An 11282-nucleotide genomic window follows, 5' to 3' on the forward strand; every position below is an offset into this window, starting at 1 on the left:
TTAAAGACCTTGGAGTTTTCATGTCAAATGATCTAAGTGCCAAAGCCCACTGCAACTACATAGCAAAAAAAGCTCTAAGAGTTGTAAACCTAATCTTGCGTAGCTTCTTTTCCAAAAGCACCACACCACTAACCAGAGCATATAAAACATTTGCTAGACCAATTCTAGAATACAGCTCGCCTGTTTGGAACCCTCACCACACCTCTGACATCAATACAATTGAACGTGTCCAGAAATATTTTACAAGAAGAGTTTTTCATTCCTCTGAAAACAACAAAATACCTTACCCCACTAGACTTGAAATCCTAGGCTTAGAAAGCTTGGAACTCCGTCGCCTTGGACAAGACCTAAGTTTAACTCACAGAATCATCTATTGTAATGTTCTTCCTGTTAAAGACTACTTCAGCTTTAATTGCAATAATACTAGAGCAACTAATAGATTTAAACTTAATGTCAACCGCTTTAATCTAGATTGCAGAAAATATGACTTCTGTAACAGAATCATCAGTGCTTGGAATACTTTACCTGACTCTGTGGTCTCTTCTCATAATCCTAAAAGCTTTAACCAAAAACTTTCTACTATTGACCTCACCCCATTCCTAAGAGGACCATAAGGGGCGTGCATAAGCGCACAAACGTGCCTACCGTTCCTGTCCTATTGTTTTTCTTTTCTTCTTCCTATATATAAAATATTGTGCTTATAACTCCTAATATTTACTCAAATATGTGTTTATATACTATATAATCTTTTTGTATGATACCTACATATATTGTGACGAAATTAAAAAAAAAAAAATCCCCAGCCAGGATGTCAGACATCCTGCAGCTGTTTTACTGGGAATTGAAATCCAGTCCACATCTGGAAAATATTAAATTGGGAAGATTTATCTAGATTTTGATTAACATCTGCATGACATTTGCAGCACCATGGGCACAATAGAGAGCAATTTTACAAAGTAAAAACACGCAAGCAAAGCGTAGTGATAGTAAGCCCTGGCCGTGGGCGGCGGGGTGGGGAGGCTTGAATTTATGTTGTCCCCTCACTTTTAACTGGCGGTAAAGTATTTAAAGTCATGCCGCCGGTTGATCAGCTCGTAAATTGATAGAAAATAAGGCCGAAGCAAAAAAAAAAAAAAAGTCCATTCTCCCCGTCGGGGAATCGAACCCCGGTCTCCCGCGTGACAGGCGGGGATACTTACCACTATACTAACGAGGAAGTGGATAACATCACCTTTTTTTTTCTCCTACCCATATCGCTTTTAAAGGCCGGGCTATAATCTGAGTGGCCCGAATTCTATGTAAATTTTTCAGGCACATTTAATGAGAAACCCGACCAGAAGTTGAATACAAACAAAGCGAGAGTCTAACTGCACATTATTAGCAGTCAAAGCCGCGCAGAGCGGTGTCTGTTCGGGAAAGGAAGAGGTTAGGTTAAAAGTCTGCTACCTTACTAAGCAAATGGACGGCGCGTAGCAATGTGACCGCTTTCCTAAAAGGCTGCTTGAATTCAAGAAACCAAGCAAATAGGAAAGGAACAGAAAGCTAAATAAAATAGGTGGTTTTGTTACGAGCCGAAACAAAGTAGGGAGAAGACTTCCATAGTTATTCACCCTGAGTGCTTTTTGAAGCCAGCGGGTCACCTGGCCCTGCGGGGAAAATTCGGAATATCGGAATAGACATTCGTGTCTCATTATGAGACTGGCCCAGGTTCTCTTTTTCGTTATGCTCCGCTCTTGCAAACCACTAGATAACTTTACTTTGAAACGTGAAGAAGTAACATTCAGGCAGTTGTACAGCTTTGCCTAGTGCAAAGCCGCAGGACCTCGTGGCGCAACGGTAGCGCGTCTGACTCCAGATCAGAAGGCTGCGTGTTCGAATCACGTCGGGGTCAGCTTTTTAGCCTATTCTGCTCGTTTGTTTAAAATTCTTGATCGACAAACGTTTCTTTCCTTCTTGAGAACAGTTCATCGTTAATGATAATTAATCAACTAAAGGTATCACCTTCATATAGATTTTACACCGTATTTCCCTAGTTGACAGTGCCACACCTCCCTTTTCTTAAACTAGAAAAAAATGGCTGGGATTTGAGAGAGGACAGTACAGGTAGTCTTCGACTTATGACCACAATTGAACCCAACATTTTTGTTGCTCAGTGAGACACTTGTTAAGTGACTTTTGCCCCATTTTACGACCTTTCTTGGCATAGTTGTTAAGTGTATCACTGCAGTTGTTAAGTTGTAACATGGTTGTTAAGTGAATCTGGGTTCCTCATTGACTTTGCTTGTCAGAAGGTTGCAAAAGGTGAACACATGGCCCCAGGACACTGCAACCATCATAAATATGAGCCACTTGCCAAGTATCTGAATTTTGATCCCATGTCCGTGGAGATGCTGCAAGGGTCGTAAGTGTGAAAAACAATAATAAGTCACTTCTTTCAGAGCTATTGTAACTTGATAGTGTCACTGAACTGTTGTTAAGTCAAGGACAGTGGTGGATTGCTACTGGATCGGGAGAACCGGTAGCAGCAGCAGCGGCCACCCGCCCAGACACTTCTGAGCATGCACAGAAGTGTCGTGCGTGCGCGAGCACAAGCGAACGGGTAGCAAACTAAATTTAAGCCCACTACTGGTCAAGGACTACCTATAATAAGCATGCCTATGGCAGCATTCAATGCACATTGTCTCACGTATAAACTGTTGCCAAGGGAGCCTGCCATGTCATTGGCAACGTGGCCAGCATCTTTGCCTCTGAAGATGCCAACTAGAGTTACTGGCAAAATATCAGGAAATCTGTTCTCCTGGAACCCTGGAATCCAACATTGCCCAACAAGAGCATTACATCATGCTAAATTAGTGTTCTTCCGAATGAGGAAATGGTAATATCAGGTTTCATATTTCAAATTTTATTTAATAAAAATTATAATTTAATAAATTAAATAATTAAATGTAATTTAATGAAATAAAATAGTCACCAAACCCTGAACCCTAGTGGATAGCAGTTGTGAAATCTTACACAAGTATATTTTTCAACATTCTACTCCCCATAGCAGTTTTGGAAGGGTAATATAAAAAAGTTTCTTATGAGCTAAGACTATGCTTCTGCAGTTGAAATTACAGCTGATATCCTCTTACACTTTACACTCTATAAAGATTCTAAAGACCACCTTATAACGTCTTACTATGGTAAAACACCTGGCGAGAGTTCTAATTTTGTTATGTACAGTTCTTGCATTCAGATCAGTATGATTTAGTTTCCTTGATCATAGACAAATTCTGTTTTACTGCCTGTAAAATTAGACCCTGGAAAAAACCTACCACCAATTTTAACAATTTATTATTTTGCATATTCTTATTTTATTTTTAACATGTTTTATTTTGAACTTTATAATAAACTCTATATAAATCTGTAGCCCATATCTTGTAATACATCCAGATTTGTTGAGAATTTGCACATTCAGTTAAATGGCTATATTATGTACAATTGTACGATTGTGTACAATCTAAAGATCTGTTCCAGAGGTTATGCTGCTAGAGAAATCATAGGTCTACTCAGGTTTCAGAAAACTCAGGGTAATTCATTCTCAAGAAAAGCATTGTGACGGATGATCCTACCTCATACTCCAGCTAGCTTCTGAACTACCTTAGCACTGGCTCTAAGCAAAACTCTGGCATGTATGTCTAAACTCATTGGGATCATTATCATAATTATATAAGAATCTTAATTAAGCATTTAACTTGATTCACTTTGGGTGGACTGGCATAATTAAAATGGTAGTATGTATTAGCTTGGGTAATATCAAACCACAGTAGATTCTAAATATTCCTTCACTAACAATATAATCCTTAATTATCTTTTTGTAATTGAACATATATAGAATAAAAAGGAAAAAAGATGTTTAGCTTCTAATGGTCAAGGCAAATTGGTGCTAGATAAGCATCAATGGAAGGATGGGCTGGATTAAGTCTCTTGTGAGAGCATAGTAACACCACACTGATAATGTGCTTGGCCATGCTTAGCATGGTCATCTCCTACATCACTCCCACCCCAACTTGCCCCACCTGCTCCATGGGCTCTTCGGAGCTGCTCTCCCCCTTCTTCACGCCTGGGTTCTCATGGGAATTTGGCAAGGGCAGGAGGGAAGCAGTCTCAAAAGAATCTTCCTCTCCACTTTTGAAGTGGCTAGTGAACCAGGTGGCAGTTGTTGAAATACAGAAACAGCATTAGAAGTTCTCTTCCTTCCCCTACCCGGGTGATAAAGACCAGAGGTAGAAGGCCCATCGTAAGCTGCTTTCCACACACACACACACACACACCCCAGAACAATTCAGAAAAATAGGTTAATTCCTTCATTTATGGGTTCCTCAGGCAGTGTGGCTTGGGGGCCTGGGACCTTGGCCAGTCATGGTTTCTCAGAGAAAAGCAGGTGAAATTCGTGGACTGAATCAGGGGCATGAATACACCATACATTCTCCCAGAAACAGGACAGCCTTTCCAATGAATCAAACACTGAATGCCTTTGCATCTGATTGCTGGTGATGGGGGGTTGCAGAGCACTTGGAGGGGCATCTTTAGAAAGCAAAGATCGATGAAAGATTGGATGTACTTTCACAGAGGGAGACAATTGGAGATGGAAGGCAGCAGAATTGATTTGTCGGAGAATCTTGAATGGCCCCACAAATTTACAGTCTAGCTGTGTCTAGTCTGGATGGTCTTGAAGATGGTAAGAACTTGGTAGAAAGCCAGACATTGATTGTTCCCTACTGCTATTGGCAATCACTCCAGTTAGTGGGCATTCGCAGCTTTTTGGTAAGACTGCTTAGCTTAGACAAGTTGCTGCTTCAATAGGGCCTGGGCAGTGAGTTACTCCTTTAAGAAGAAGTCAACAGCTCCTGGGAGAGATGAGTTTAGTCAGGGTGGTCTGGTAATGCTTTTGGGAGCGTGCCATACATAGCTTGAAAGGGTGTCATTGAAATCAATGTGTGGACAGAGTTATAACAAAATTCTGCAAGGGGCAACAATGATGTCCAGTTGTCTTGGATGTAGGTGCAATAATACCTGAAACGCTGTTGGAGAAGCTGGTTAGTCTTTCCTATCTCATCATTTGTGGCTAGGTGGTGGGCTGAAGATAAGCTGACTTGGACATTCAAGAGATGGAACAGTGCCCTGCAAAATCTGGACTGGAATTGCGGACTTCTTTCTGAAATTAATATTGATACCATTCTATGATAGGAAAAGATGTGGTCTAGAAAAAGCTGGACTGTTTCTTTGGCATTGAGTAAATGCCAAAGGTATGTCTGCAAGGTATGAAGTGAGCCATCCTGCTGAAAAGATCTATCTCGGCCAAAATGACAGTGAGGTCTTGGACAGGAATGGTGGGTTAAATCAGTAATGAACTCCAGAGAGATTGTATGCCACAGGGTATGTGTGAGGGGGAAGCAGCTATAAGAGGCCTGATAAAGGACCAAAATGGCAGAGTCCTAACAGAGGTAGAAGAAATTAAGAAAAGGTGGCAAAATTACACAGAACTATACAAGAACGAGCTTAATATCCCTAATAACCACGATGGGGTGGTCACTGACCTTGAGCCAGACATCCTAGAGTGTGAAATCAAATGGGCCTTAGGAAATCTGAGCAACAACAAAGCTAGTGGAGGAAAGAGTATTCCAGCTGAGCTATTCAAAATCTTAAAAGACGATGCAGTAAAAGTGCTACACTCAATTTGCCAGCAAATTTGGAAAACTCAGCAGTGGCCATAGGATTGGAAAAGGTCAGTTTACATTCCAATTCCAAAGAAAGAAAGGCAATGGCAAAGGATGTTCAAACTATCACACCATTGCACTCATTTCACATGCTACTAATGTTATGCTTAAACTCCTACAAGCTAGGCTGCAGCAGTATGTGGATCGAGAACTACCATAAGTACAGGCAGGATTTCGAAGAGGCAGAGGAACTAGAGATAAAATTGCCAACATACGCTGGATCATGGAGAAAGCTAGGGAATTCCAGAAAAACATCTGCTTCATTGACTATGCTAAAGCCTTTGATTGTGTGGATCACAACAAATTGTGGCAAGTTCTTAAAGAGATGGGAATACTAGACCATCTTATTTGTCTCTTGAGAAACCTGTATGCAGGTCAAGAAGCAACAGTGAGAACTGGACACGGAACCACTGATTGGTTCAAAATTGGGAAAGGAGTCTGGCAAGGTTGTATACTATCGCCCTGCCTATTTAACTTACATGCAGAACACATCATGAGAAAGGCGGGGCTAGATGAATCAAAAGTTGGAATTAAGTTGGGAGAAATATCAACAACCTCAGATATGCAGAAGATACCACTCTAATGGTAGAAAGCGAAGAGGAACTAAAAAGCCTCTTGATGCGGCTGAAGGAGGAGAGTGCAAAAGTTGGCTTGAAACTCAACATTAAGAAACCTAAGATCATAGCATCCGGCCCTCTCAATTCCTGGCAGATAGATGGGGAAGAAATGGAGGTAGTGACAGATTTTATTTTCCTGGCTCCAAGATCACTGCAGATGGGGACTGCAAAAATTAAAAGATGCTTGCTCCTGGGGAGGAAAACTATGGCAAATCTAGACAGCGTACTAAAAAGCAGAGACATCACCCTGCCAACAAAAGTGCATATAATCAAGGCTATGGTTTCCCAATTGCAATTTATGGCTGTGAAAGTTGGACCATAAGAAAGGCTGAGCGCCAAAGAATTGAGGCCTTTGAACTCTGGTGCTGGAGAAGACTCCTGCGAGTCCCTTGGACTGCAAGGCGAACAAACAAGTCAGTCCTAGAGGAAATCAGCCGTGACTGCTCGTTAAAAGGCCAGATCCTGAAGACGAAACTGAAATACTTTGGCCACCTAATGAGAAGAAAGGACTCACTGGAAAAGAGCAATGCTGGGAAAGATTGAGGGCAAAAGAAGAACGGGACGACAGAGAATGAGGTGGCTGGATGGAATCACTGAAGCAGTCGGCGTGAGTTTAAATGGACTCCAGAGGATGGTAGAGGACAGGAAGGCCTGGAGGAACGTTGTCCATGGGGTCGTGATGGGTCGGACACAACTTTGTAACTAACAACAACAGATAGAAATTAAATAGAAATATATAAACAGCATGGATTGATAAAAATTTATAGTTAAATTAAGCATTTTATTGAAGTAGTATAATAGCCAGAGGGCCATAATGACTCAGCAATAAAAGACACTGAGCTTGTCAGTTGGAAACTTGACATCCTGACTCTAGACACGAATAGAGTGCAATGGTGTAAGCTCTCATTATTGGTCCCAGTTCCTGGCCACCTAGCGATTTGAAAACATTCATATTGTAGATTAATAGGTACCCTTTTGGTGTGAGGGTAACAGTGTTCCATGCTCCTTGGCATATAGTCAAGCTGGCCACATGACCATAGAAAGGTCTTTGGACTTCCTCAACATGGCTGTACAAGGGAAACTTTTACCTTTATAATGGTTCTTAGCTCTTTGGAAGATGACCACGTCTATGTTACTGTCCAATAAAAGTTTGGAAACATATTGGCTCTTGGACCTGCTGAGCCCCGTGACATTGATTTGGCAAATCTGAATAATAGTCCTGATCTCTCTTGCCATTTGGGCCTGAAAAGGTCCATATTTTATTTTATTTTTTGGTTTGTTTTTGTTGCCATGTATTTTAAGAAAGTCTACAGAGTAGTCTGGCTGCCAGTAGTTGCTAGCTGTTGCAATATCCAAGTGCACCATGATTCAGTGGGTAGGTAACCTAAACACTGGTATTTGAATATAGATCTTTCTAACATTTATATTTTATTGTGTTCTACTAATCTAGATGAAACGTTAATATATATTGCTAGTCCATGTATAATATGCCATATGCTAAATAAATAAATATAATGACCTAAGTGAAATACTGGCAATTTTTATTTCTAGACACAAAGTGGGAAGAAAATACACATTCCTCTACTACTTAGAGAAAGAGGTTGCTTTGTGGTGATAAGTAATCAATCTGAAAGATAACACACTGGGGAAGGATGCTGTAAATGGAGTCTTATTCTCAAGCATCAGATACAAAGTATCAAATAACTATTACTTCCTAAACAGACTCTGGAAACTTAAAGTCATTCAGAATACAAAAGTATTCCCAGGGCATTTTTCAATCAGATGCAAATTCCATTCCTACCCTTTTATCTGTTCTTCATAACTGCTTTGTGCAATACACTTCCTCCTTGTAAAACACTGAACCAAAACCGGAACTGAGCAGCTCTGTTTTTCCTTTGAGTTTTAACTTTTCTATTTCTACAATTTCAGATTATCTGTTCACACTTCCTTGGTATATTGGTTCTTCTTTCTATTCCTATATACAGTATGTACATATACATATATACATATTGTTTTTCAGATCACACTTTTTATAAAGGCATGTTTGATTCTTTTTCTAACGTCTAACTTATTTTTATTATAATTGTTTGCAATTGTGCTGTTATTATTCCATTCTCCCTCCTAACCTTAAGTTCCTATCCCCATTAGCTTCGCCTGCCATAGAATCCTATTACCTATGTTACTTCATTAAAGGATATGTTTTGAAATTGAAAATATGTATCTAACTATATTGTTTTAATTTCTTTTAACACCTATAATTTGGATGTGATTATTGCTTTGGAGTCAGTCTTGACTACTGGCATCTGCCTAGATTGCTCCCTTCCTGGCAATATTTTTTTTAAACTGGTTTGCCAGTTTTTTCATGGAGATAAGAGAGAATAACTGGCCCAGTCGCCCAGCTGCCTTTGTGCCAAAGGCTGAACTGGAACTCAGTTTTCTTTTTTCTTCTGTATGTTAACACCACACCAAACTGGCTCTCAACTGTGGAGTTACTTTCTCCCAAAGTGTGGGCTATTGCCATTTCTTTCAGAATTTTTCCCTATAAATTGATAGAGTAGATGATCCTCTTTCCTTCCTCCTACTTCTAAGAGCAAAGTAATTGCAGACCTTAGTTGATTTCAGACTGCCAAGATCCACAGTTGGGATCTGGTTAGTACTAGAATGCAACATCAAAATTTCATGTTTGTAAACTAGACTGAGAACTAAATGGCAAACCACCTCTATATTATTGTCAAGAAAAAAAACCTGGACTTGAATTTACCTCAGAGGAGATATTTATTTTATCACAATCCAATCAATGTTGTTTAAAACAAAACAGGCACTCATGCCTTAGTCATATCCCAAATGGACCACTGCAATGCACTTTACATGAGGCTGTCCTTGTAGAACATGCAGAAGCTGCATCTGATTCAAAATGCAGCAGTGCAAGGAAATTATGTGTGCTCGATTGATGCCTATATTCGTCTACTCTGAGACCTGCATTGATTGCCAGTGTGCTTCCAGTTTCAAGGTATTAATAGAAGAATAGAATAACAGAGTTGGAAGAGACCTTGGAGGTCTTCTAGTCCAGCAGTCACCAACCGGTGGTCCATGGACCACTGGTGGTCCGTGAGAAAATTTTGGTGGTCCGCAGAAAAATTATTGTGGTCCACAGAAAAAATATTTGCATTTTTTATATTGCATTAAATCAGGGGTCCTCAAACTATGGCCCCTTGGATGGATACATGCAATGAACATTTGTGTTCCTGCAGAGAGTCTCCCCCTTTGGGTTTTTTTTTTTTGAGTGGGTCGGAGGGGGGCAGAAATTCTGACTTGGGGTCTGCTTTGGCCTCCTGGTGCAGGACTTTGGGCAAAGGCTGGAGGGAAGTGCTCTGGTGGCAAAGAGCCAGAGGACCTTGTTTCAGTGGAACTGCATCATGGCCTGGAATGTGGCTGATCATCTCAGCCCGCTGAGCCTCCAAGCGCGGTACCTGGCCTTGCACTCCTCAGGTCTACAAGCATAGGCTTGGAAAGCCTATGCTTGTAGTCCTCAATGAGGTGCTTCTGCTGAGCCTCCTCGGTCAGATCCAATTTGAACTGAGCCAGCTGTTTTGTCAACTCTTTCTCGTGGTGGCTGCTTAGCTCCAACAACTGCTTCCTGTTGGGGCCCCAAGGAACCCAGGCAGGGAGGAGAGAAGTGACTGGGAGGGGAAAGGCGAGTAGAGGCTGGCAGGGCACCCCTGGATGTGAGTGACATCGAGTTGGCCATGCCCACCTAGTCACATGACTACCTAGCTACACTCACCCAGCCGGTCATTAGACAGATCATATTAGTGGTCTGCGGGATTTAAAATTATGAATTTAGTGGTCCCTGAGGTCCGAAAGGTTGGTGACCCGTTCTAGTCCAGCCCCCTATTCAGGCAGAAAACCCTATACCATTTCAGGCAAACGGTTGTCCAATCTCTTCTTAAAAACTTCCAGTATTGGAGAGTTCACAACTTCTGGAGGCAAGTTGTTCCACTGGTTAATTGTTCTGTCAGGAAATTTCTTCTTAGTTCTAGGTTGCTTCTCTCCTTGATTAGTTTCCATCCATTGCTTCTTGTCCTGTCCTCAGGTGCTTTGGAGAATAGCTTGACTCCCTCTTCTTTGTGGCAACCCCTGAGATATTGGAACACCCCAGTCCTTCTTTTCATTAAACAAGACATTCCCAATTCCATGTTCTTTATACGTTTTAGCCTCCAGATTTATAGTAATTACCTATAAATTCATTCATGGCATGGGGCAGGGTTTGAGGAAATGACTCTCCCTGATTGTGTCTACACATCCAGCAGGAGAGCCTCACCACGGATACTGTGTATTAAAGAGTGCCATCTGGCCATAAAGAGGAAGGGAGTTTTTTCCATAATAGTCTCTTTGAATCATCATCTCCTTGGAGATTAGGATACAAGAGTACAAATCATTTCCAAAGTCTCTGAAGATGTGATTAAATCACCAGACAGGACAGCAGGAGCATATGGCAGATCCTGTAAGTTGGTCATGTTAAAGTTTATGATTATGGCTAATTATGGATTTATTGTTATTGGTGTGTTTTTAACTGGTTAGTCAGACTCATAATTGTCAATTATCTAAATTGAAATAAAAACCATCCCAAAGTCAGCTTAACAAAATTAAGAGCTAGTCATTCAATTAATGTATTTTTTTTAAAAAGCAACCTTGCAAAAAGTTGGATTAGTCCTACATAAGCTTGTTTACAAAATGCTTTGCGGTTTCAAACAGGTTCTACCATATCCAAAAGGGTAACTGAAACAATGTTTCAAATGAAATTATTAAAGGAAAACAGGAGGCGGCCATGACGTTTCAATAAATTATTCGCACAAGTTATTCATGAAACCACAAACGACAGCTTCCTGTCGAAGAATGGTTGTGC

The 11282-nt window shown here is 40.8% G+C and overlaps 2 non-coding genes across 2 annotated transcripts; one reads left to right on the forward strand and one right to left on the reverse strand.

Annotated features, from left to right (window-relative positions):
- Window positions 1-1144: 1144 nt before the first annotated feature.
- On the reverse strand, window positions 1145-1216 carry TRNAD-GUC (transfer RNA aspartic acid (anticodon GUC)). The gene has a single exon. It is a non-coding gene; the product is annotated as a tRNA-Asp (tRNA).
- Window positions 1217-1819: 603 nt separating this feature from the next.
- TRNAW-CCA (transfer RNA tryptophan (anticodon CCA)) lies at window positions 1820-1891 on the forward strand. The gene has a single exon. It is a non-coding gene; the product is annotated as a tRNA-Trp (tRNA).
- Window positions 1892-11282: the final 9391 nt, after the last annotated feature.

Source organism: Ahaetulla prasina, chromosome 7 (assembly GCF_028640845.1).
Source record: "Ahaetulla prasina isolate Xishuangbanna chromosome 7, ASM2864084v1, whole genome shotgun sequence".
In the NCBI taxonomy this organism is placed as follows: Eukaryota; Metazoa; Chordata; class Lepidosauria; order Squamata; family Colubridae; genus Ahaetulla; species Ahaetulla prasina.